This window comes from Rattus norvegicus, chromosome 18, assembly GCF_021556685.1.
Source record: "Rattus norvegicus strain SHRSP/BbbUtx chromosome 18, alternate assembly SHRSP_T2T, whole genome shotgun sequence".
In the NCBI taxonomy this organism is placed as follows: domain Eukaryota; kingdom Metazoa; phylum Chordata; class Mammalia; order Rodentia; family Muridae; genus Rattus; species Rattus norvegicus.
The window spans coordinates 44,793,807-44,815,550 of NC_141551.1; positions in this window are offsets into that span (position 1 = coordinate 44,793,807).

Genomic DNA, 21,744 nt, shown 5'->3' on the forward strand with positions numbered 1-21,744 from the left:
TACACAAGATATTCTCTGTACAAGATTCTCTACCCATTCTAAACAAGTCCAAGTCCTTACTGTTATTTTACAGTTAAACCTGGAAATTTTATATTTAAGAAATTTGCTTTTTGTGGACTCCAAGATTAGAGAAAAAGCATGCACTGTGGAAAGGAAACCCTTTTTTTGTTTGATTGTTTGGTTGGTTGTTTGGTTGGTTGGTTAGTTTTTGTTTTTGTTTTTGTTTTTTGTTTTATGCAGTGAGACCTCTTCTCTATCTTTACCTCATGAACAAGAAAGAATTGTACAGTCAAAGCAAAATTCTCCCAAACACAAGATTTTCAAAAAATCACTTCAAACATTTTTCAATAGTAACATAAATTTACATTTTTTTGACTATAAACTAAAGTAAGTATCCCTATAAAGATACTTTGAACACTAAGAATAATGGCTTTTCACCAAACTAGGTAAGATGGATGAAGCAAAGAAGTGCAGGCCGACAGGAACCGGATATAGATCTCTCCTGAGAGACACTGCCAGAATACAGCAAATACATAGGCAAAAGCCATCATTAAACCACTGAACTGAGAATGGGACCCCTGTTGAAGGAATCAGAGAAAGGACTGAAAGAGCTTGAAGGGGCTTGAGACCCCATATGAACAACAATGCCAACCAACCAGAGCTTCCAGGAACTAAGCCACTACCTAAAAACTATACATGGACTGACCCTGGGCTCCAACTGCATACGTAGCAATGAATAGCATAGTAAGAACACCAGTGGAAGGGGAAGACCTTGATTCTGCCATGACTGAACCCCCAGTGAACGTGATTGTTGGGGGAAGGGCCGTAATGGGGAGAGAATGGGGAGGGGAACACCCATAGAGAAGGGGAAGGGGGGGGTTAGGGGGATGTTGGCCCAGAAACCGGGAAAGGGAATAACAATCGAAATGTAAATAAGAAATATCCAAGTTAATAATGATGAAAAGGAAAAAGAAAAAAAGAATAATGGCTTTTTAAAAAAAAATGGCCGCATTTCTTTGTCGTTAACTCAGCAACTACACACGAGGAGCACTATGGGACACGTACAACAACTGACACTTAAGGAGGCAACTGCAAGCAGAATTTCCTGGACCATCTACTGGAATCAAGGTGCTGGATACGAATCAGAGGTTTTAATATAAAACTAAATCTAGAAATGATATTTGAAAGAGTTGGTATTTAAATGGATGTAATAGAATTTTCTGACCTTGTGATATTCGTCTGCGGTATTTAGCAGGAAAGACATAACTAAGCTAACATCTACAGTCTGAGCAAGGAAGTAACAGGGCCCAGAAAGAAGCAAAATTACCACACAGAGCAACAGAATAAATGCAAAATGCCTTGATGGGAGGAAATGTGGGAATATGAGGGTCTAAAGACAGTTTTCCTGTCTTGGGAAGGCCAAGAAAGACACAAGTTATGTGAAAGGAGAGGGGACATACACTGTAGGAAGGGACTGACCCTGACAGTCCTTCAGCACCTGTTTTGCAGGTGTGGTGAGAAGTGCCACATGGTCAGATGTTAGACATACTCCCACCCTCTGTTCCTCCTCCCTAAGACTCCTCTAGCCTCTCTCTAACTTTTTTTTCACACCATCTATGGAAAACAGAATACTTTTTCTGACATTAAATTTGGTGACAAGGTCTAAGACGTATAATTCAGGTCTGAACTCACCCTTTGGGGAGTGAGTTTGCCTCAGATTTTACACTACTTTGGCAGTTGGGCGTTGACAGTTATGATATAACCTGGTTTGGGTAAAAATCTCTTCTGTAGGAAGACTGCTTCATCCAGAACTATGCAGGCATGGAAAGATGAGTCTGCTTTTTTATAAATTCGGTGTAGTTTTCAAGTAAAATACACTAAATCTCAGTCATGGGGATACTTCAGTTCTCTTGCCTCTGTTCCCTTTTTTTCACAGTGCTGTATCTAGTTCTGGCAAAAGGAAGAGGAAACTCACCCACTCTCCTACCTGCTGCCCCCAACACAAGCTCAAGAGAAACACTTGCTGCATGGAAGAAGAAATAATTAGAAAGACCCCTTTGAGAAAAAGCAACCGAAAATAAAAATGGTAAGTGCTTTAGAATATAATGCAGCTAGTGGGTATCTGGCAGGCCCATGCCAAGGTATACCCCTGAGAAATTACACTATGCAACAGATCTGGTATAAAGGGGGTTTACTGGGGGAAGGGAAGTAAGTGAGGACCTGGAGAAGGGAGCAGGGCCATGAGGGCAAATGTGGATGGAGGGGCTTGAAAGAAAGGAGAGAGAGATAGAGATGATCTGGAAACAGACAGAGAGCATAGTTGGGTGGCCAGCTGTCCTTTTATTTGCAGCCCACACCTGGTGCACCTGATGACAGCAGCAGCTGATGGCAGCAGGTGATATCATAAGCTTTATTGAAGTCCCTGGGAGAAGCCTAGTGGAATCTCCTGGGAGCTAATTGTAAGTACGATCAGAAAAGTGTGGGAGGATCTTTTTTAATGATTATTGTGGATTCAAACTTTCAGTCTCATCTTTTTGAAACTTTTCAGAACACTTGGGTCTTTAGAAGATGCATAAAGAAAGCTGATCACTAGTGTCCATGAGTTTCAGGTTTTGCTTGATGATTTAGCCCAAAGGAACACATAACTTCAGAATACTAGTGAATTTACTGCATGCTGACTGCCGTATTCCCTGTGCCTAAAAGAACATGTGACATCAGATATTGCTAAACATAAACATGCTGAGTGAATAATGGGATGGAATGAATTATAAAATGAAAATAAAATCAAGGTCTGATGGAATAAAAGACAGTGCAAAGATCGGCCTGGCAAGATGATGCATGAGGGAAAGCGATTGCTGCAGAAGCCTGGTGACTTCAGTTCCTTCTCTGGAGCTATGTAAAAAGTGGAAGTAGAGAAGCAAATCCACACAATTGTCCTCTGACCTCCGTATACATGCCTTGACATGCATGTGCTTGTGAGCTCATGTGACACCACATGCTCACACACACACATAAACAAGCAAACAAACAAACAAATACCAACATCCTGTGAGGTCAAAGAATGACTGGAGTAAAACTTCTGGAACAAGATGGTAGGGAAGCAGCAAGATACTAAAATGCAATTTTCAAACTATACCATTTAAAATTGATATGTTAGAACATGAGCTACTAGGATAAAAGATTACATAGAAATGAGTGTATATACTCTCAACTCACACACAAAAACCCTAAAACAACAATGAAAACAAAACCACAAGAGAATAATAAATGGTTTATTCTCAAGTCATCCTGAGTGATCATGGACCAGGAACACCTATGTAGAAAGAGCCAGAGTTGGGGCCAATCTAGGGCCAGTGGGAAAATTCCTACCACAAATCTCCGAGCACAAGGACCCCTCCCTTCCAGGAAGAAAAAGCTGGTTTAGTCCCTGGAACAGATATAAACCAAACTGTCACACAAAGCTACCTGTGACTTCCAACTGATCCTCCCCCCTCCACCCCCGCCTTGAGAAAGTCTTAAACGATACTGAGTCTGATCTGAAAGTTACTTTGCTCCACCACATGCACATAGTATCCTGCCTAGTTCTGTACAAATTCTGCCTCAGTTGTTTGAATTCTGCCCCAATTGTTTGCAAGGGATATAACTCCCTGTTAGAGTCTGCTCAGGGTCGTCTCCCCTTGAAGTGAGAGAACCCCAACATGTCGGAATTAAACTCCTCTTGCTTTTACATCGATCACTGCCTCCAAGAGTCTCATTCAAGAGGACCTGGAAGAGGTTCAATCAGACCTCACATTATAATATGAAAGCAGTTTCATGAAGCTTTTATAATTTCACAGGAAAAAACATAAATAAAGGCAACTTTAAAATACAACAGTGGGTACATCCAAGAGGTGGCTACAGAAAGATGGCAGAAGCTTTTCTATAGGTCTAAGATGCTACCTGATGCCATTGTTAGTTTGGGGATTGGTGGAAGCCATAGGGTCTGCTAAGTCAATAGATTCAAAAAGGTATTATCTATTAGTCAGAGGGTGTTAGTTCCAATACAGAGTTGGGCAAGAAATGACTCCAGGAACTAAAGCTAGCCCAAGATAATTAACCTCTGAACCTGAAACATTCCAATCTCTCCATAGTACTGAAATTCTAATCACTCAATCCATCTCTTGAGACACAGCTTTAAGGAGTTTTGTTCACCATGCCAGTTAGTCTATGAAGATAGAATTTACTCATCTGTATAACACTCAGCTAACCTCATAACTTGTATGAATATTATATAGTAGGAATTATATTGTGTGGATCCTAGGACCTAACGTACAAGAGGCATGTAAGCCTCCACCTTCACTCTTTTGGGAAGCCTTAAGTACCGTGTCAAGTTGTCTGGCTATCCTACTAGAATAGCCTCCTGGGAAGAGGCTCACAATATCTTATCCAGTCATGCTAAGGTAAAAGACATGCAAATAAAGCCATCTTGGGCCATCTAGAAATGGTAATGCTTCTAGATACTTCATGACCGCTATCAGGACACTAACAGAAACAGTGTCTACTCAAGACAATTGTGGCTGAGCCTACCATGGAAATAATGTGAGCATCAGTTTGAGGTTAGTTGTGCAGCAGTCCAATTAAATGTGAGCTTCAAAGAACAACTTCATTAGAGAAGGATCTTAATAACTGGCTAGACGGGATGACACAATGTGTGGGTGTTAGTCCTCTTCCCATATGCTAACACTTGGCCAGCTGGCTCAAACTACATTTGACAATGGACATTCAGATGCAAGTTATACAAGGGCTTATCAACATAAATTTCCATTTGCTGTGCACAGTCACTGCTGGTTGCCCTAAACTCAGTTACAGAAACTAAGGGAGCCAACATCACTCCTTGCCCAAATCAGCCATATATGTAGTGGCAGATAGATTATAATGGACCATTTCTATCATAGAGTGCAACAGTATAAGCACTTACTACAGATACAGATCTGTCTGTCCTGCCTGAAGAGCTTCTATCAACACTAAAATCTAAGGACTTAGGGAAATCTCAATTCACTATCATGATATTCCACACACCATCATCATTTAGGACTAAATAACTCATTTTAAGCAAATGAAGGCTGGTAGCAGGCTCTTGTACACATGACATTAATGCACTAGGGCTACATTTTTCCATCATTCTGAAGAATCTGGTCTAATAAAATGTTGAACATTTGAAAACTCATTTTGCCATGCTGTGGGGTAACTAGAGGGCTGAGAAAATGTCCTCCAGGATGTAATATTCTGAATGAATATCAATTTATGGTGACACACCTCCTGTGTTTAGCAGTCATAACTCTAGGAATCAGAAAATAAAAATAGGAAGTTCAAGAAGGAAGATCAAAGTGTGGATGCTTCAGACCTTCTTAGAAGGGAGAACAAAATACTCTCAAGAGGAAATAATGGAGACAAAGTGTGGAGCAGAAACTGAAGGAAAGGCCATCCAGAGACTGCCCCACCTAGGGATCCATCCCATATACAGTCACCAAACTCAGACAATATTGGAGATGCCAAGAAGTGCTTGCTGACAGGAGCCTGACATAGCTGTTTCCTGAGAGGCTCTGCCAGAGGCTGACAAATACAGAGGCTGATGCTCGCAGCCAACCATTGAACTGAGAATGGGGTTCCCAATGGAGGAGTTAGAGAAAAGATTGAAGAAGATGAAGGGGTTTGTAACCCCTTTAGAAGAACAACAATATCAACCAACCAGACCTCCCAGAGCTCCTGGGGAATAAACCACCATCTCAAGAGAACACACGGATGTACCTATGGCTACATCCACATATGTAGCAGAGGATGGCCTTGTCAGGCATCAATGGGAAGAGAGGCCCTTGGTCCTGTTAAGGGGAATGTCAAGGCAGGGAGGTGGGAGGGAGTGGGTGGCTGGGTAAGGGAGCACCCTCATAGAGGCAGGGAGAGGGGGATAGGATAGTGTATTTCTGGAGGGGAAAGCAGGAAAGGGTATAACATTTAAAATGTAAATAAAAATATCCAATGAAAGAAAAAACTATAAAAAAATATGATCACTCCTCCTCTAAATCTTATCCATAAGCAAAATTTCTGTTCCCTGTCCTAGTAATCCTAGAAACAGCAGGCACAGAATTTTCTGTTTCCGAAGCAGCAAGGGATACAACAGTGGTTCACTGAACTGGAAGCTGAGACTTCTACCCAACTATATTGGTTCCTCATGCCAGGAAAACAACAGGCAGATCAGAGAGCTACGGTGCTGACTAACTAATTTTGATCATCAAGGGAAAGTGGTTTGCCCAGCACAAAAGGGAGCTTCAAGAACTGACTAGCACGAGTGGCATCCTTTAGTGTGTCTCTTGTTTTTCATGGGTCCATGAGAAAGGATGATGGGAAACTATAAGAACCCAACATAAGTCAGTCTGCTGGTGTTGTGGGTTGAAATGTGAGCAAGCAAATAGTGGTTGCGTTGGGGGCACCCAGTGTGAGTTGTTTTATTACGAAGCAGTTCATAACTAAGTGTGACGCTCTCTGTGAATTATCACCAAAAGCGACCCGACTGCAGAGGGATCTCAATAACTGAGTAGACAAGATGACACAATTTATGGGTATTAGGCTTCTTCTCGTATCACGTCCCCAAGCTGTGAGCCAGTTCAAGAATTTAAAGTCATCGCAGCACGGGATGAAAACATGAATAGTTGAGTGCTTGCTGAAGGCACATAAAATGATGAGAGTGTTTAGGAGGGACATACATAAAGGTGTGTGCTCGGTTACAAAAGTGAGCTCTATAGAAAGAAGAACTTACATTTGTTTGATATGAGTTTTCAGTTTTTCTCCCCTTCCGTTTTTATCAAATGGAAGCTATCCTCACAATGGTTTATTACTCTTTTACTTCAATATTTACTTTACAGAAGATTAAAGTTAACCAAGAAACTTGGCTGACAGAGAAATAAACATCATGCAAAGATAAACTGACATGGTATGTTGTATATACTCCTGCAGGGAGGATGTAACACATTTTCAGTTGTGTTACACATGTATTACAGTGGGCAGAAGCATGCCTTTACTGTCACCTTTAATAGAAAGTTACGTTTGGTTAAAAGATACATGTATAGGATGTGTATTATATATAAGATGAAGTGGAATGGCTATTATAGTGCTGATTAGATTAAACTGGAAGCTACTTCTCCAAAATCTGTTTCTTGTTAGATCCATGTTGGGATTGGCTTACAGGGGGACCTTAAAACTGAAAGGTGGAGAAAAAAGAAGCATCCTTTGCTCCCTGAAGGTCAGATAAAGCATTCAGCAACTGGAGTGCAGCCTAGCAGCCTCTGATGTCTCCTAACTCGCCACTCTTCCTGCATTCTGCCTACTTGATCAACAGCTGTTGCAGGCCACTACCAATGGCTGATCAAGAACTCATACACGGTGGCATTCAGATGCAATGCTACCTAAGGGGTTTCCCATCAGTCTTACATGGGTGGGCAAAGGTGCTTGTGTGTGTTCACAGATATTCATTTCTGTCAGCGAGGGTGCTGAGGGTACCTGGAAGAGAATGGGGGACAAGAAACACAAAGAAGGATGCCAAGACAAGAGTCTGATCAAGGCAACAATTTTATTTTTTCCCAAGGCTGAATTTATACCCTAACAGGGGTAACAGAGAGAGGGGGCAAGTGGGAAACATTTACACAGGCCTAGGACACAGTATTCGTGTGGCCAGCTGATATCAACAGGATGTTTGTTTTTCAGAAAGGTTACAGGTCATCACATTGGGTATCTTGACGTCAGAAGTATTTCTCAGCAAGGTCAGAACTTTATTATATCATTATTCATCCTGACCACCAGATTTGTATTAGTCTTCTATAGCTGGCTTGGGATTTTCCATGAACCCAGTCATATTTAATTCTAACCATAATAATAACATCAATAATGGAGGGTTTCAAGGGCATTGCTCCCAACATCTCCCCCTTCCTTATAATCAGATGAAAAGGTGACCAAATGGCCGTGCTGTCCTGGAATGAGCCCCTCAGGAACTGCATCTGTCTTAGCTTGGAGTGATATTTGTCACATGGCCAAGAGAATCTTGTGGCCAGGGTCCGTCATGGGATAAGGCAGCAGCTAATGGCGGCCCTCCTGTCTTAGGCCCTTTATTTGTGAATATCACTCTCTTACCTGTCATTGACTGTCCAGCTCAGGACACAGGGGTGACAATTCATTGATGTTTCAGCAAATGCATCAGGACAGCAGGCAGAAAAGAATGTTGGCCTCATTTGACTGAAGGACAAAAAGGTCCTTGCCTGGGTTGGGAGGAGATGTGTAGGTAAGCTTGGCCCTCATCAAAGGCATCCTCCATAGCCAGCCTATGATAATATACCTAAATAAGTTTTGCTGCTATATTATCTACCTGTTGTTTAATAAAGCTGGTTAAATGATTAAATGCCCAAGGGCCAAAAGATATAACTAAAAGACGGACTACTAGGGGTCCCAACAGAGAGGAAAACAGAGTAGACAACCAAAGAGGTGGAGAACCAATTTTGATATCAGTTCTCAGCTTTTTCTCTTTCTTGTTTTCTCTTTTCTAATCCTTCTCTGACTTTTTTCATGCTCTCTTTAAACATATTCTAAGACACACAAAATATCCAAGCACTGCCTTTCTCTCACAAACCAGAATTCAGTGTGATTGCTCAAAGTTGGAAAATTAAAGGTAAAAAGCCAATCAGAAATAAGTACACTTGTTAGCATATACAGCTTCTGTAAAAGGGGGGCCAGACAATTGTTCTTTTTGATTAACCTCTGACTCTTAAAGACAGAGTGAGTCAAAATTAAAATAGTGAGATGTACTTAAAACACTGCTCCATTTTGGATAGATGTGGAAGTTTAAAAATTGAATGAATTTATATGATTATAAATGTTTACCGTGAAATATCACAGAAGGGATGCCACCAGGCAGGGAATTACAATTGTAACTGATACTAACAGCTTAAATAATTTGGAGAAACCTCAACATTGAATTATAACCATCAGAAAAAAATAAAGACATAAATAGGCATCCCGTGCATGTCATGTCAGAAATAAGCAAACCCCAACTCAGTACAGTACAGTGTCAATGACTGAAAGTTAAATAATATGTTGATACATAGGAGGAAAAGATAACATGTAGATTGACATTGTTGAAATCTCAAAATAAATCAAATATACAATTCAATTTGGGTTCCTGCAACAATAATAACTGCATTATCCAAAAAGCCAGATCCTACAAAAGGTATCGCATTGTGGAAGAATACATATCTCAGCGTCCTGGAGTGGGTGGTAGAGCTTCCAATTTCTCTTGTGTGACAGCAATGGACTCGAAGCAGTGCAGTTGTTTGAGCAAGCAGCTCCTCTCAGTGGAGTGCAGGCTGTAGATAAAGTTGCGTGTACCCTGTGCCGTGTTCTGGGCTCCTTATTGGGGTCAGTGCCCAGAAGCCAGGGAGTAGGAATATACAGGCTCTTTTAACAATTTTATAGTAAATATAATCCCTGGATCAGCACCTGATTGAAACATTCTAAGACCCCAAGTATATCCACATGTCCAATCCTGGTTTCAACCCACAGAGGTAAATTTAATATTTAGGGGGATGCACCATCCCCTTGTTTTACAATTAGAACCTTCACAATGGGAATCTGGGACATGCATATTAGCAGGATGGAAGGTATTATAAGTCAAACAACACAGTGTATTAGGTGATAAAATTCTTAAGAACAGAGGAAAGGGGCCAGGCAAGAAAGCTAGTGAGTGGCCCAGTGAGAGCTGCTGGAACAACCAGATCAGGTGACAAGTAGCATTTAGTCACAGAGCTAAATGAGGAAGCTTTCTTGGGACGAAAAAGCCAGTCCAAAAATGAGCACAAGCTTTGTGCCTGTGAAACAGAAAGGTGAGCAGAGGGGCAGCTGGAGTCTGTTACGGGCTGACTCTCTGGACTTAGATTCTCCCTTAAGGAGTACCTCCCTTCAGTGTCAGCTCTGTGGCTCTGCCTCTCAAGAGACCCAGCCTCCAAAGGACACTAGGCTTCCAGTAAGAACTAATAACAAAAGGATGGAGAGATGGTTAGGATCTGGGTGCTAGATGCCAAGCGGCTGACAAAAGAATTGTGTGGCTTGTCTGCTTTAGGGGGGAAGTTTCTTCCAGGCTGTTAGACACTCCTGGCAATCTTGAGCCAAAAGACCAGGAGAAAATAGCATCTGAGTATCGAAGGAGGCTCGCCCAGTGGAGTGTGATCTGATTGAAGCCTCAGGTATCAGAAAGTAAGCTATAATCAGGGATAACTGGCTTGCCAGGGGCTATAAGGACTCTTTCCACTGTCATTCCTGAGGTAGGGGTCACAATTGAGTTGGGCTTCTTGCCTCTTACATCCAATAAAGAGATTGCTAACACTGGAGTACTGATCTTTAATAGAACTACAGCCCTCCCAGAACTGCAGTAGCAGTCCTTCACCAAGCTGTCTCACTGGGTTAAGGTCCATGGAAAAGAAAACATTGATCCTGACCTTGGCCACGGTCTCCAGTTGGAGTAGCTGAAGAGCCAGTGCCCAGACTTCCTCCTCTCATCATCCTAGAGTAAAGCCTGTTCTGTCTGGCAAAACAAAGTTCCTCGTAGTCTGCTGCAGACTCTTTCTGAAACTACTTTAGGGGCTCCCCTGTCCCCCAACCTAGGACATTTTGACCACAGCGGCAGGAACTGACTGCTGCAGGGATAGTATCACAGGCATGACTCTGTATGTCATACAGACTTTGTATGTCAATGATGACTAACGGGGAAGGTGACTTAATGCTGGAGATAACTCCTCTTTTGGAATAGGTCCAGCAGATAAGGCAGGCTCCCTCAAAGAACTTCTCTTAATGAACGCTCTCCTTCTGTGAGCAAGTGTTGAAGGTCTGGTCACTGAAGGCAGCAACTGGAAATTTTTTCAGGGCCAAAAGTCTCACAATAGTCTTTAAAACAACCACTAAGTCTTTTTGCTGTCAAAGCGTCAGCCCCGACTGGCGGTCCCTTTGCCTTGAGACTCTCATGCCCACTCAGCCTGAACTGTGCCACTGCCCACGCGCAGCCTGTAGCTTGCTTGCTAGCAGCCCACACACCTGCCACCCTTAGCCCCACACTTCCCTACTCTGTGCTGTCCCTTCCTTAGAAGCTGTGAATGTCTAAGCAACAGGGAGATCCTTTCTTCAGGATCCAAGGCAAAGCTTTCAGGTTCTTGCGAATGCCTGCTTCAGACAGGGTCACTCGCTAACCTGGAGTCCTTCATACACATGTGTGATTAACTGTTAACAGCAGCTAGACTGGACAAGGGAAGCAAAGGGAGAGGCATCTCTCCTTGGGGAGGAGGCAGCTCAAGAGACAAAGACAAAACTCCCTGGCAGAAAACAATTTCTCTCAAGCAAATTATTTCCAAGTTAAGTACCAAGAGGACCAAGTAAAACTCTTTGACAAAAAAACAGACAGTTCCATGATTTCAAACACAGTCGTCAGTCCAAGTCCAAAAACGAAACAAACGCCAAAAAGACACAACAATACCACAGAAAACAAACTAGACAAATAAGACCAAGACAAGGCGTCCTATAAGCGATTTCCACAGATGCCTGATACCTTCAGTACCTGGCCCAAACTGCAGCTTAACCTTAGCTGCTTCCTTAGGATGAGGCTGACCATCTGATCCCACCTCCCAATGGGATTCCTCTAGCTTCCATTCTCCTCCTAGAACATGCTTTAGGGCCTGTGGCCTGTGACAACTAGCACATCTACCTGTCACAGTCGTAACCCCCTCACGGGACCCACAGCAGTCACCGAGGGGACTCTAACCCCTCTCCAGGGGGGACTCGAACCCCCGCCCCTGAAAGGACTCGAACCCTTCAAACAGCAGACATGGACAACACAAGACAACATGAAACAAAGATGAGACAACAAGACACAGAGACAAAACAGAAAGTAACAGAGAACACAAAACACAGATTTGCTCGAGCTCACCTCCGATCTCTTGGCCACTTGTGGTCTGGGGGGGAGCGCAATTCCCAGCCATGCACCAAAATGCTGTAAGACCACATAGTGGCCTTACCTTAGGAGAGCAACCCACAGAGCACAGATTGACAAAGTGACTGCTGCAATAGCAAGAGGGTATAAGGTTTTTAATCCACATATGTGGGGCTCCTCATCCACGCAGGGAGAGGCAAACTTGAACCCAAAAAGCACACAACTTTTATTCATTACAGAGGGCAGACTTCAGCAACAGGGTTAGCTGGCCCATAAAACAATCTGCACTATCTTTTGTATCAATTGTTCCCTCCTGGAGGAACTATGGACAAATATTTCCTACAAAGTATAAGAATTTCTTTAAATCTTTTTTCTTAACCCTGAGTCCTGTCACAAAAGGTGACTGTAGAATGCTTGTCCCATCACTCACCACTGAGATCTGCGTTGTCCAGGGAGAAACACAACAAGCCTCTGAACCAAGGTCGGGCAGTCCATGGTTGCCAGAAGCAGGGGAGCAAATGCTCTAAGGAGGAGCAAAGGCTCTGACGAAGAAGGAAGACAGGCCTGTCTATTTATGGGGGATAACGTTCTCCTCCAGGAGACCTCCAAACAGCTGCATGCTGGGCGCCATTTGTGAACGACGGTGCTGAGGGTACCTGGAAGAGAATGGGGGACAAGAAACACAAAGAAGGATGCCAAGACAAGAGTCTGATCAAGGCAACAATTTTATTTTTTCCCAAGGCTGAATTTATACCCTAACAGGGGTAACAGAGAGAGGGGGCAAGTGGGAAACATTTACACAGGCCTACGACACAGTATTCATGTGGTCAGCTGATGTCAACAGGATGTTGGTTTTTCAGAAAGGTTACAGGTCATCACATTGGGTATTTTGACATCAGATGTATTTCTCAGCAAAGTCAGAACTTTACCATATCATTATTCATCCTGACCACCAGATTTGTATTAGTCTTCTATAGCTGGCTTGGGATTTTCCATGAACCCAGTCATATTTAATTCTAACCATAATAATAACATCAATAATGGAGGGTTTCAAGGGCATTGCTCCCAACACATTTCAAGGTTGTTCTTACCTGTGGCTGGCCAGGACTTCAGATAGCCTAAGTGTACTCCCACTTTTGAGCCTTCATGTTTTCAATTCCATTCCTAATTCTGTAAGGTTCAGCTATTATACTATATTATATTATATGGGGTTTCCATAACACTAGTAGTCATCTGATTCTGTGACTAGAACCTAACACAAGGTCAAGGTGCAGAACATGCCCTCTTGACGTTCCAGACTAGAAAACCCACCATCAGTGGAGTGGTATCTAGCAAGAGCCTTCTTTGTGCATCAGTGGAAGATGAAGGGCATAGGAGGTGAGGTGGCCTTTCTATGATGATACCCACCCTGCCCACAAGGATGGAGCTATAATGCCAAGCATGTGTGAATGGGTCTCACCCCAATATTACTACAATCATCATCAAAAATCACATCATTTCTTTAATACTTTCCCTAATATGAAAATTTAAAGCTGCAAACTTCTCTTTAAGGCTTGCATTAATCAAATCTCATAAATTTTCATTATGGCTTACATGAAAATACTAATTTTTCTTGTGATTTTACTGACCCTGAAATTACTTGAAGTATACTGCATGTGAATAATGATTTCTAATTAAATTCTAATATATTCAGGAACATATTCTATAGGCTTTCAATCCTTTATTGTTTATCAGGAATCCTATTAAAGTTGGTACCTTACTCTTCTGTGTGAACTGCAATACCTGCATACTACGAGTTTTGCAGGATAATGCACCACAAAGTTAATTATGTCAGAGTGGTGAACTGTGGTATTCAGAACAACTACAGCCTTACTAATTGTTTTACCAAGTACCAAAGGAGGGATGTAGAGACAAAATCCCACCAATAAGTTACAATTATATTTTTCCCTTGGTTATAGCAAATTTTATTTAACCTGTTTAGAAACCTTCCTCAATGAAATGATCCTGTTATTAGGTTTGATAATCTTTCAAGTCTATTTTGTGTGAGATTAGCACCGATACACCAATTTTCTTTCAGTTTATTTAGTAGCTTTACATTTTCTTTTACTTTCAAGTTCTTTTTCTGTATTTCTAGCACCTGCTCAAAACTGTACACAGCTGAAACTCAGTTTTTAACCCAATCTGACAGGTTTTGTCCTTTGATTAGATCACTTATATTATTACACAAAGTAGTTGCGTGTGATTCTAATCTCGGTTGTCAAATTGACTGGATTAAAAATCACTTAGGACATAGTTTTCAATCTTCCTGATGCTACAACTCTTTAATACAGTTCCTCATGTTGTGGTGACCCCCAGCCAAAAAAGTTATTTTCATTGCTACTTCATAACTGTAATTTTGCTACTGTTATCTGTCATAGTGTGAATATATGTTCCCAATGGTCTTAGGCAACCCCTGTGAAAGGGTTGTTCAACTTTGGAAGAGTTGCAACCCACAAGTTGAGAAGCACTGACCTAGGAAACCAGTGAAGCACAATACTGGGGATATCAAGAGGGCATCTTCAGAGAGAATTACACCATGAGTTCTGGTGTTTATACCTTGAAGATGCGATGTGATTTTCTCCAAGACTAACATTATTATTTTGTATATTTAGGTGTTTTCCTGTGTGTGTGTGTATGTGTGTGTGTGTGTGTGTGTGTGTGTGTGTGTGTGCGCACGCACGCGTGCTCATGCATGTGTACACACAGCACACATAGGCAATAAACAATGCCCACAGTGACCAGAGAGAACATTAGCTCCTTTGAGACTGGAGTTAAAAATAGCTGAGGGTTACCATATGGATAAGGGGAACAGAACCTGGATCCTCTGGAAGAGCAGCCAGTCCTCTTAACCAGTGACTTATCTCTCCTACTCCATTGTGTCCTCTAAGGTTAATATCTTTCATCTTGGGAGGGAAAGATGTTAAGACACAGGATGTTTACAGAGAGGCGAAACAGGTTTTAGCTCATTAAGCTCAAGAAGGAAACAGTCAAAGGGGTTAGGAAGTCCCTGACTTCACCAGTCCCTCACCTCCACCTCCAAACAAGAGTAAACACTGCCAGTATGCACACAGAACAAGTCTGTGGTTCTCACAGGGAACGAGACTCAGTGACTCCTTCTGTTTGATGGGTCAGCAGTGAAGAGATGATTCTTTTTTTTATTTCCCATAGTTCAGAGGGCTATGATTGGGTATTGAGATGCCAAATCATTTAAGTTCAGACTCCATTTTAGAGAACCTAGCCTAAGTTTGAACTCAGGTAAACTAACAGGCTGGTACCTAGCATTAGTTTCCAAGTTGCCCTCACAACAAAAACTGAGCCTAGTTCCAGTCTCTAAGATAATCCCCAACAAGACCAGCGTTTCCAGGTTACACACTTAACAATACTAATGTCTCCAGGTTATTCCCCCAACAAATCTACACTCTCAGGTTACAAGCACGCCCACTGCCTAATGACCACCAATGCAGAGGAAAACAAAAATTAAGTTCATGATATGACTCCCAGCACCAGCCTATTATGTTAAAGGCCACAATAGCTTTCCAATTCAATGTTTGCACACTTACTCCCCCACACCCTGCCCAGTTGCTGTTTACTATAAAGCCTAACAGAGGCTCCCCCACCACCAAAACCATCCTGTGTGATGATGGTGCATTGGGGGACTGCGGGGGGGCAGCTAGCTTGAATAGAACAACCATGCTTTGAGTTGCATCAGAGTGGCTCCTGTCTGTTTTTGGGGGGGTCACTAACATTTCCCTGGCACAACAGTATCATCTTAGGATACTGTTGGTACAATGTTATTAGGCACTGTGTAAATTATTTAAATGCTGATTTCTGTGACCCTATATCTAGTTGCAGTCCTAATTCAAAGAATATCCTATCTCAATCATGCATAAACAACAGCTCCCCAATTATTCTCTGATGTGTCTGTCCATAAAGAGAGCTTAAGAGCCAATGACTCAGCAGGGGAAAGATTAGAATTGGACTTCCTGCCAACCAGGGGAGGGGCAGGAGAGAGAGGTAATAGGGAATTCAGGCACAGAGAGAGGTTGGGGAGAGAGCATTAAAAAGTACCTTTAGCATAGAAAACCATAAAATTCCAAGTATCTTGGGGATTTTGGCTGGGATTAGCATAGAAAATTAAAACAGTAATAACTACCCAGTTATAGTGGCCTTACATCTTGATAAATAAATATATTAGTCCAGTCTGAATTATTTGGGAGCTAGCTGGGTAAGAGAAAAACTACGACACACTTACTAAGAAGTCACTAACAGAAACCAATTATTATGGACTGAACTATTCTGGGCACTTGATAATAAGGAATTCCAGGAAGCCTGGAAATCACTTGACATAGCTTGAAGGAGAAAAGCAGTAGTGGTGATGGGGAGGGCTGGACAGTGGCATGTGAAGAGCTCACATTAAGACTCAACTTGGGTAGTAAAAGGGTACAAAGAACAGTCATGTGACCACAGTGCCTAGGAGGTGGCATAACCTAAGTTTACCTATGAAAGCATGATACCTCAGAGAGCTCCCTCTCTACTGTGAGTTTTAGTTAGCTTACCTACTACCTGGTTTCCTTTTGACTTTAAAAAATAGCACATCATTAGTTTTGGTTGCTATCACCCCAACCCCTCTTCTCCACCCTCTGCTTGAAAACAACCAGCTGGATATTATTTTCATAAACCTATCTGCATCTTTGGGTTGGACACCGAAGGCCATTTACAGTTACCATTATTGAGGAAGGTAAGTTGACACGTGTAAACCTTTTCTGCTTCATGCAAATACTGTGTTCCTTTCTTCTTGTATACTTTTAGCTTTCTGGCTCACTGGGCTGAATGTGTTTGTTTCTGTTCTAAAACTCATCTACTCAACTGTCATGACATTTTCTTCTTGAAATAATGTCTGTGACTCTTCCTCCTCTAGATGTAGGACTACTTCCAAGATTTTCTTCAATATTTATGTTCATAATTATATTATTAGTTTGTGATTATCTTGGGAATTCTTTATTTCTCCATTAATTTTAAAAGGAGATTTTTTATTTTTTATTTACATTTACACTCCAGCTTTTATTCCCCTCCCAGTCCACCCTCCAACTGTCCCACATCCCATACCTTCCCCTCACCGCCCACCACTCCCGTCTCCACCAGGATTTCCTCACCCTCCACCTCACCAGACCTCTAAACTTCCTGGGGCCTCCAGTCTCTTGAGGGTTAGGTGCATCTTCTCTGACTGAACCCAGACCCAGGAGTCCTCCGTTGTATGTGTGTTGAGGGACTCATCTCAGCTGGTGGATGCTGCCTGGTTGGTGATCCAGTGTCTGAGAGATCTCGGAGTCCAGGTTAATTGAGACTGCTGGTCCTCCTACAGGTATGCCTTCCTCCTTAGCTTCCTCCAGTTTTTCTCTAATTCAAGCACAGTAGTCAGCAGCTTCTGTTCATTGGTTGGGTGCACATATCTGCATCTGACTCTTTCAGCTGCTTGTTGGATCTCTTGAAGGACAGTATGGTAGGTCCCTTTTTGTGAGACCCCATAGCCTTAGTAATGATGTCAAGTCTTGGGGCCTCCCCTTGAGCTGGATCTCACTTTGGACCTGTCACTGAACCTTCTTTTCCTCAGGCTCTTCTCCATTTCCATCCCTTCATTTCTTCCAAACAGGAATAATTCTGAGTCAGAGCTTTGACTGTGGGATAGCAACCCCGTCCCTCACTTGATGCCCTGTCTTTCTGCTGGAGGTTCATTCAACAAGTTCCCTCTCCCCACTGTAGGGCATTTCATCGAACTCCCCCCACCCCACACCCGTTTGAGTCCTGAGAGTTTCTCACTTCCCGGGTCTCTGGTACATTCTGGAGGGTCCTCCCAACCTCCTTCCTCACAAGGTTGCCTGTTTCCATTCTTTCTGCTGGCCCTCAGGGCTTCCCACCCAATACCAGATCATGTTCCCCTCTCCCCAACCCCATCCCCTTTCCTCCCCTGTACCTCCCTCCCTCCCCACTTGTGGTTGCTTTTTTCTCCCTCGAAAGTAGAACTGAGGCATCCTCACTTGGGCCCTTCAGCTTGTTGACCTTTTGAGTTCTGTGGACTGTACCTTGGGTATTCTGTACTATTTTTTTTTTTTTTTTGCTAATATCCACTTAGTGAGAACATATCGTGCATGTCCTTAAAGGACACCTTTATTGGATATTATTTGAATGTCTTATGTGTCCTACTTTGGGGTCTCTGCTGAGAGGTCTAATATAACTTGTAACTTTGGAAACAGGCCTTCTCTTTTGAGGTTTGCAGGGCTCTTTCTAGCACCTACAGCATTTTTAACTCTGTAACCTGGAGTTCATTTATGTCATTTCTATTTCAGTTCTAAATACCTTTTTATTTAAATTCCCACATTTTCCTATTACTTCAGGAATTGTCTTCTACAATTTCATAAAATAGGTCTTATATGCTTTCTGTTTATATTTTAGCCCATTTTACCTAACGATTCTTGGGTCTTTCTCGTGTCCTCATGAATTCCTGAAAGTTGTATTCATGGCTTTTGCTGTTCTTTATTGTTAAATGACTCCCTTTGGTCATCAATCTTTGCTTGGTCTAATATATTGGTAATATTTGCCACTGAAATTTTTAGGGTTCTTTTACATTTATTGGGAGGAGACTTGGGGATGCCTGCAAGTGTGTGCCAGAATATAGGTGTGAAGTTCAGAGGACAATTTGTGGGTATCAGCTCTCCCTCCCATCTGCATGTGGGTTCTAGGACTAGAACTCAAGTGACAAGTACCTTTGCCTGCTAAGCCATCTCATTGGCCTTCTGCTGAAAGGTTTAGTTGACCTGTGTGGGCCTTTTCATTCTTGAGTATTCTGTTTGGTTATTATTGTTGCTGCTCTTTTTATTGACTTATTTCAATTTATTTTTTAGAATATCTGTCTCTGTTGGATTTCTCATCCATATTTTGCATTAACTTTCTCTTTTAAACACTGCTCTTTTTTTTAATTTTTAATTCTTTTTTTTTTCTTTTTTTTTTTTTTCCCGGAGCTGGGGACAGAACCCAGGGCCTTGCGCTCACTAGGCAAGCGCTCTACCACTGAGCTAAATCCCCAACCCCTAATTTTTAATTCTTTGTCTAACACTTGAATAATTTTGTTATTGTTGGACTGGTTATTTAAAAGTCATAAACTTTAGGGAAGGCCATGTAGTCCTTATGTTTCTAACTTATAAATACATGTACTTTTATACAGGTGTTTTGTTAGTAGGCTGTCTTCTCTTGGGATCTCAATCTCCAATACAGATTAGAGGAGAAAATGCAGAGAGCACTATAGCAACTGTTTTAAAACAAACTAGATATTCAAATTCAAGGGGAAAAAGTTGGAGAAAGAAGGTTGGAACAGAGGATGGGGGAGGGGAGGGGACTGGAATAAGATCAACCGAAACTAATGATATATTAGTTTAAAGCAATAAGGAAACCATGTAATAGGGAAGCTAATTAAAAACTAAACCAATAACCGAACTAACAAACCAAAACCCAGAGGTCCCTTGTGGGAGGGGATAAAAGCTGCATCCAGAAGCCACTGTATGTTAATGAAAATACCACTACCAGGAGTGGGCTGCCTCCTATGAGCTGCTGGGCAGGGAATCCTCTAAGGTCCTCCTCTCACCCCAAACAGAAACAATGATTGTTACTGCTGTTGGTACCCAGCAGAACTGGATGGTAAGATCCAATTTCTCAAGTTACTGACTGTCCTGGCTGCAGGACACAGAGAAATCAAGTTGGAAGTAGGCTAGAAGCTTCCTCCTGTCACCCAACCCTCAGAGTGCCAGAAGGTACCTGGCCTACTGCAGGGGGAGAACTGCCTTAGGTCTGGTGTTGTGCAGTGTGGTACTCAGCAGCCAGACAAGATGTTCTCATAAAGGCAACAGTGACAAATGTATAATGGGAGCAACAAGCCACTTCCTGACTGGGATTAAAGCTTACCCTGCAGGAGAGAGGACCAGTCAAAGACGTGTTGCTGGAGCGGTCATAGGCCCTTGGTGGGAAGCTATAGCTGCTGTTTTCCTAGGTGGACACGCTTTCATTATGTGAACTTCCTGTGCCCACAGACTAGTGCTGATGTCAACTTGGTCAGAGGACCTTCCTTTATAAGTAGGTGGCAGTGATGCAGAGACTCTTAACTGATCAACGTGCTGACAGTAAGTGACAGTTTAAGGTTTGGGCATCTATAACAGCCCCTCCAAGGCTCAGAAAACACTGCAGAATAAGGGATTAAAAGAATTTTAGAGTCAGGGAAAGAAGAAGCGTAATACGGATGTTGAATTCTAGGTGATACACAGGAATCCCTATGCTAACCTGAATAATGTTAAGGTTAAATATGTTCTCCTTAGTTGGCCTGAAAAGGTAGAATGCTTTTCACGCCCAAGGCCCAGGCACACTACAGGAGTAATCTGGGATCTGGGGGCTGGGGTGCAGATGCACATGTGACGGTCAGAAGTCATCGCTGGGTCTCATATGTTCCATGTGTTTGTTTGTTAGAAGAGTCTCCACTCTGCTAGACTATCTGGCCAACACTCCACAAGGATCACCTTCACTCCAGCTCCCCTCCCCAGTGCTGGGATTACAGGTATGTCGCTGCATGCTCATCTGTTCTCTTTTCCTTTTTTTATCAGTTAATAGTTTTATACCATGCATTTTCATTATATTAACTTCCCTCCCTCAACTCTCCCAACTCACTTAACACTTTGTAATTAAAAACAATCCACTGAGTCCAACGTATGCTGCCCATATACTCTTGAATGCATGGTTGTGAGTATGATCGACCTGCCAGGGGCCAGAGACAATTTACATCTCCTAGAAGCTGCCGACTACTAAGGGCTCTTCAGTTAGGGGTGAGACTTCATGCCTATCTCTCCTCTCCATGCTGGGATTTGGTCTGGCTTCAGCTTTCACAAGCCTTATGTATACTGCAAGTTTCCATGTTCAAAAACCACACTATATCTGAAAAACATTGCCATCCACTATCTCTGGCTCTTACAATTTTTCTGCCCCCTCTTCTGTATTGAACTCTGAGTCTTGGAAGGAGGGTAGGTGGTACAGATGTGTCATTTAGGGGTAACCATTCTGCAGTCTTGTATTCTCTACACCTTGATCAGTTGTGGTTCTGTGTGTTAATCATGATCTACTGGGAAAAGTAATTTTTCTGATAACATTTAAGAGCTACACTAACCTATGGGTATAATGGTAAGTTTCTAGTAGAATAAGAGAAGTAGGTTCTACCCTAGGGCTTTTCTAGCCACAGACTCTTGACTTCCAAAATGGCGACGGGTATGAGTTCCGTCTTATGGAATGGGTTTTAACTCCAATCGGAACGTTAGCTATTCCACTGATGTTCAAGCCACTATTCCGCCAGCAGGCATGTCTTGTCAGGCCAGTGTTACTATTGCTCACAGCTCACACATGGAGGGAACTGAGGAACTTGAACTTTTCTTTCTCCTCCAGCAGTCTGTATAGCATCTTCCGGCACTAGAAAAGCTAGCCAGGAGGGATGAAGCTTCCAAGTCAGTACCAGCTTGGTCTCTCCATTTTCTGATGTAAGTGTGTACTGTCTTCAGCAATAAGGTCTCATTGAATTCTGGCGTGTAACTGAGAGCACTGGCAACAGCATTTAATGTTTGGAGATCTCCGAGACCTCACAGGCCGACCATTCCAAAGGTACTTACCCATTCCTGGCACTGGGT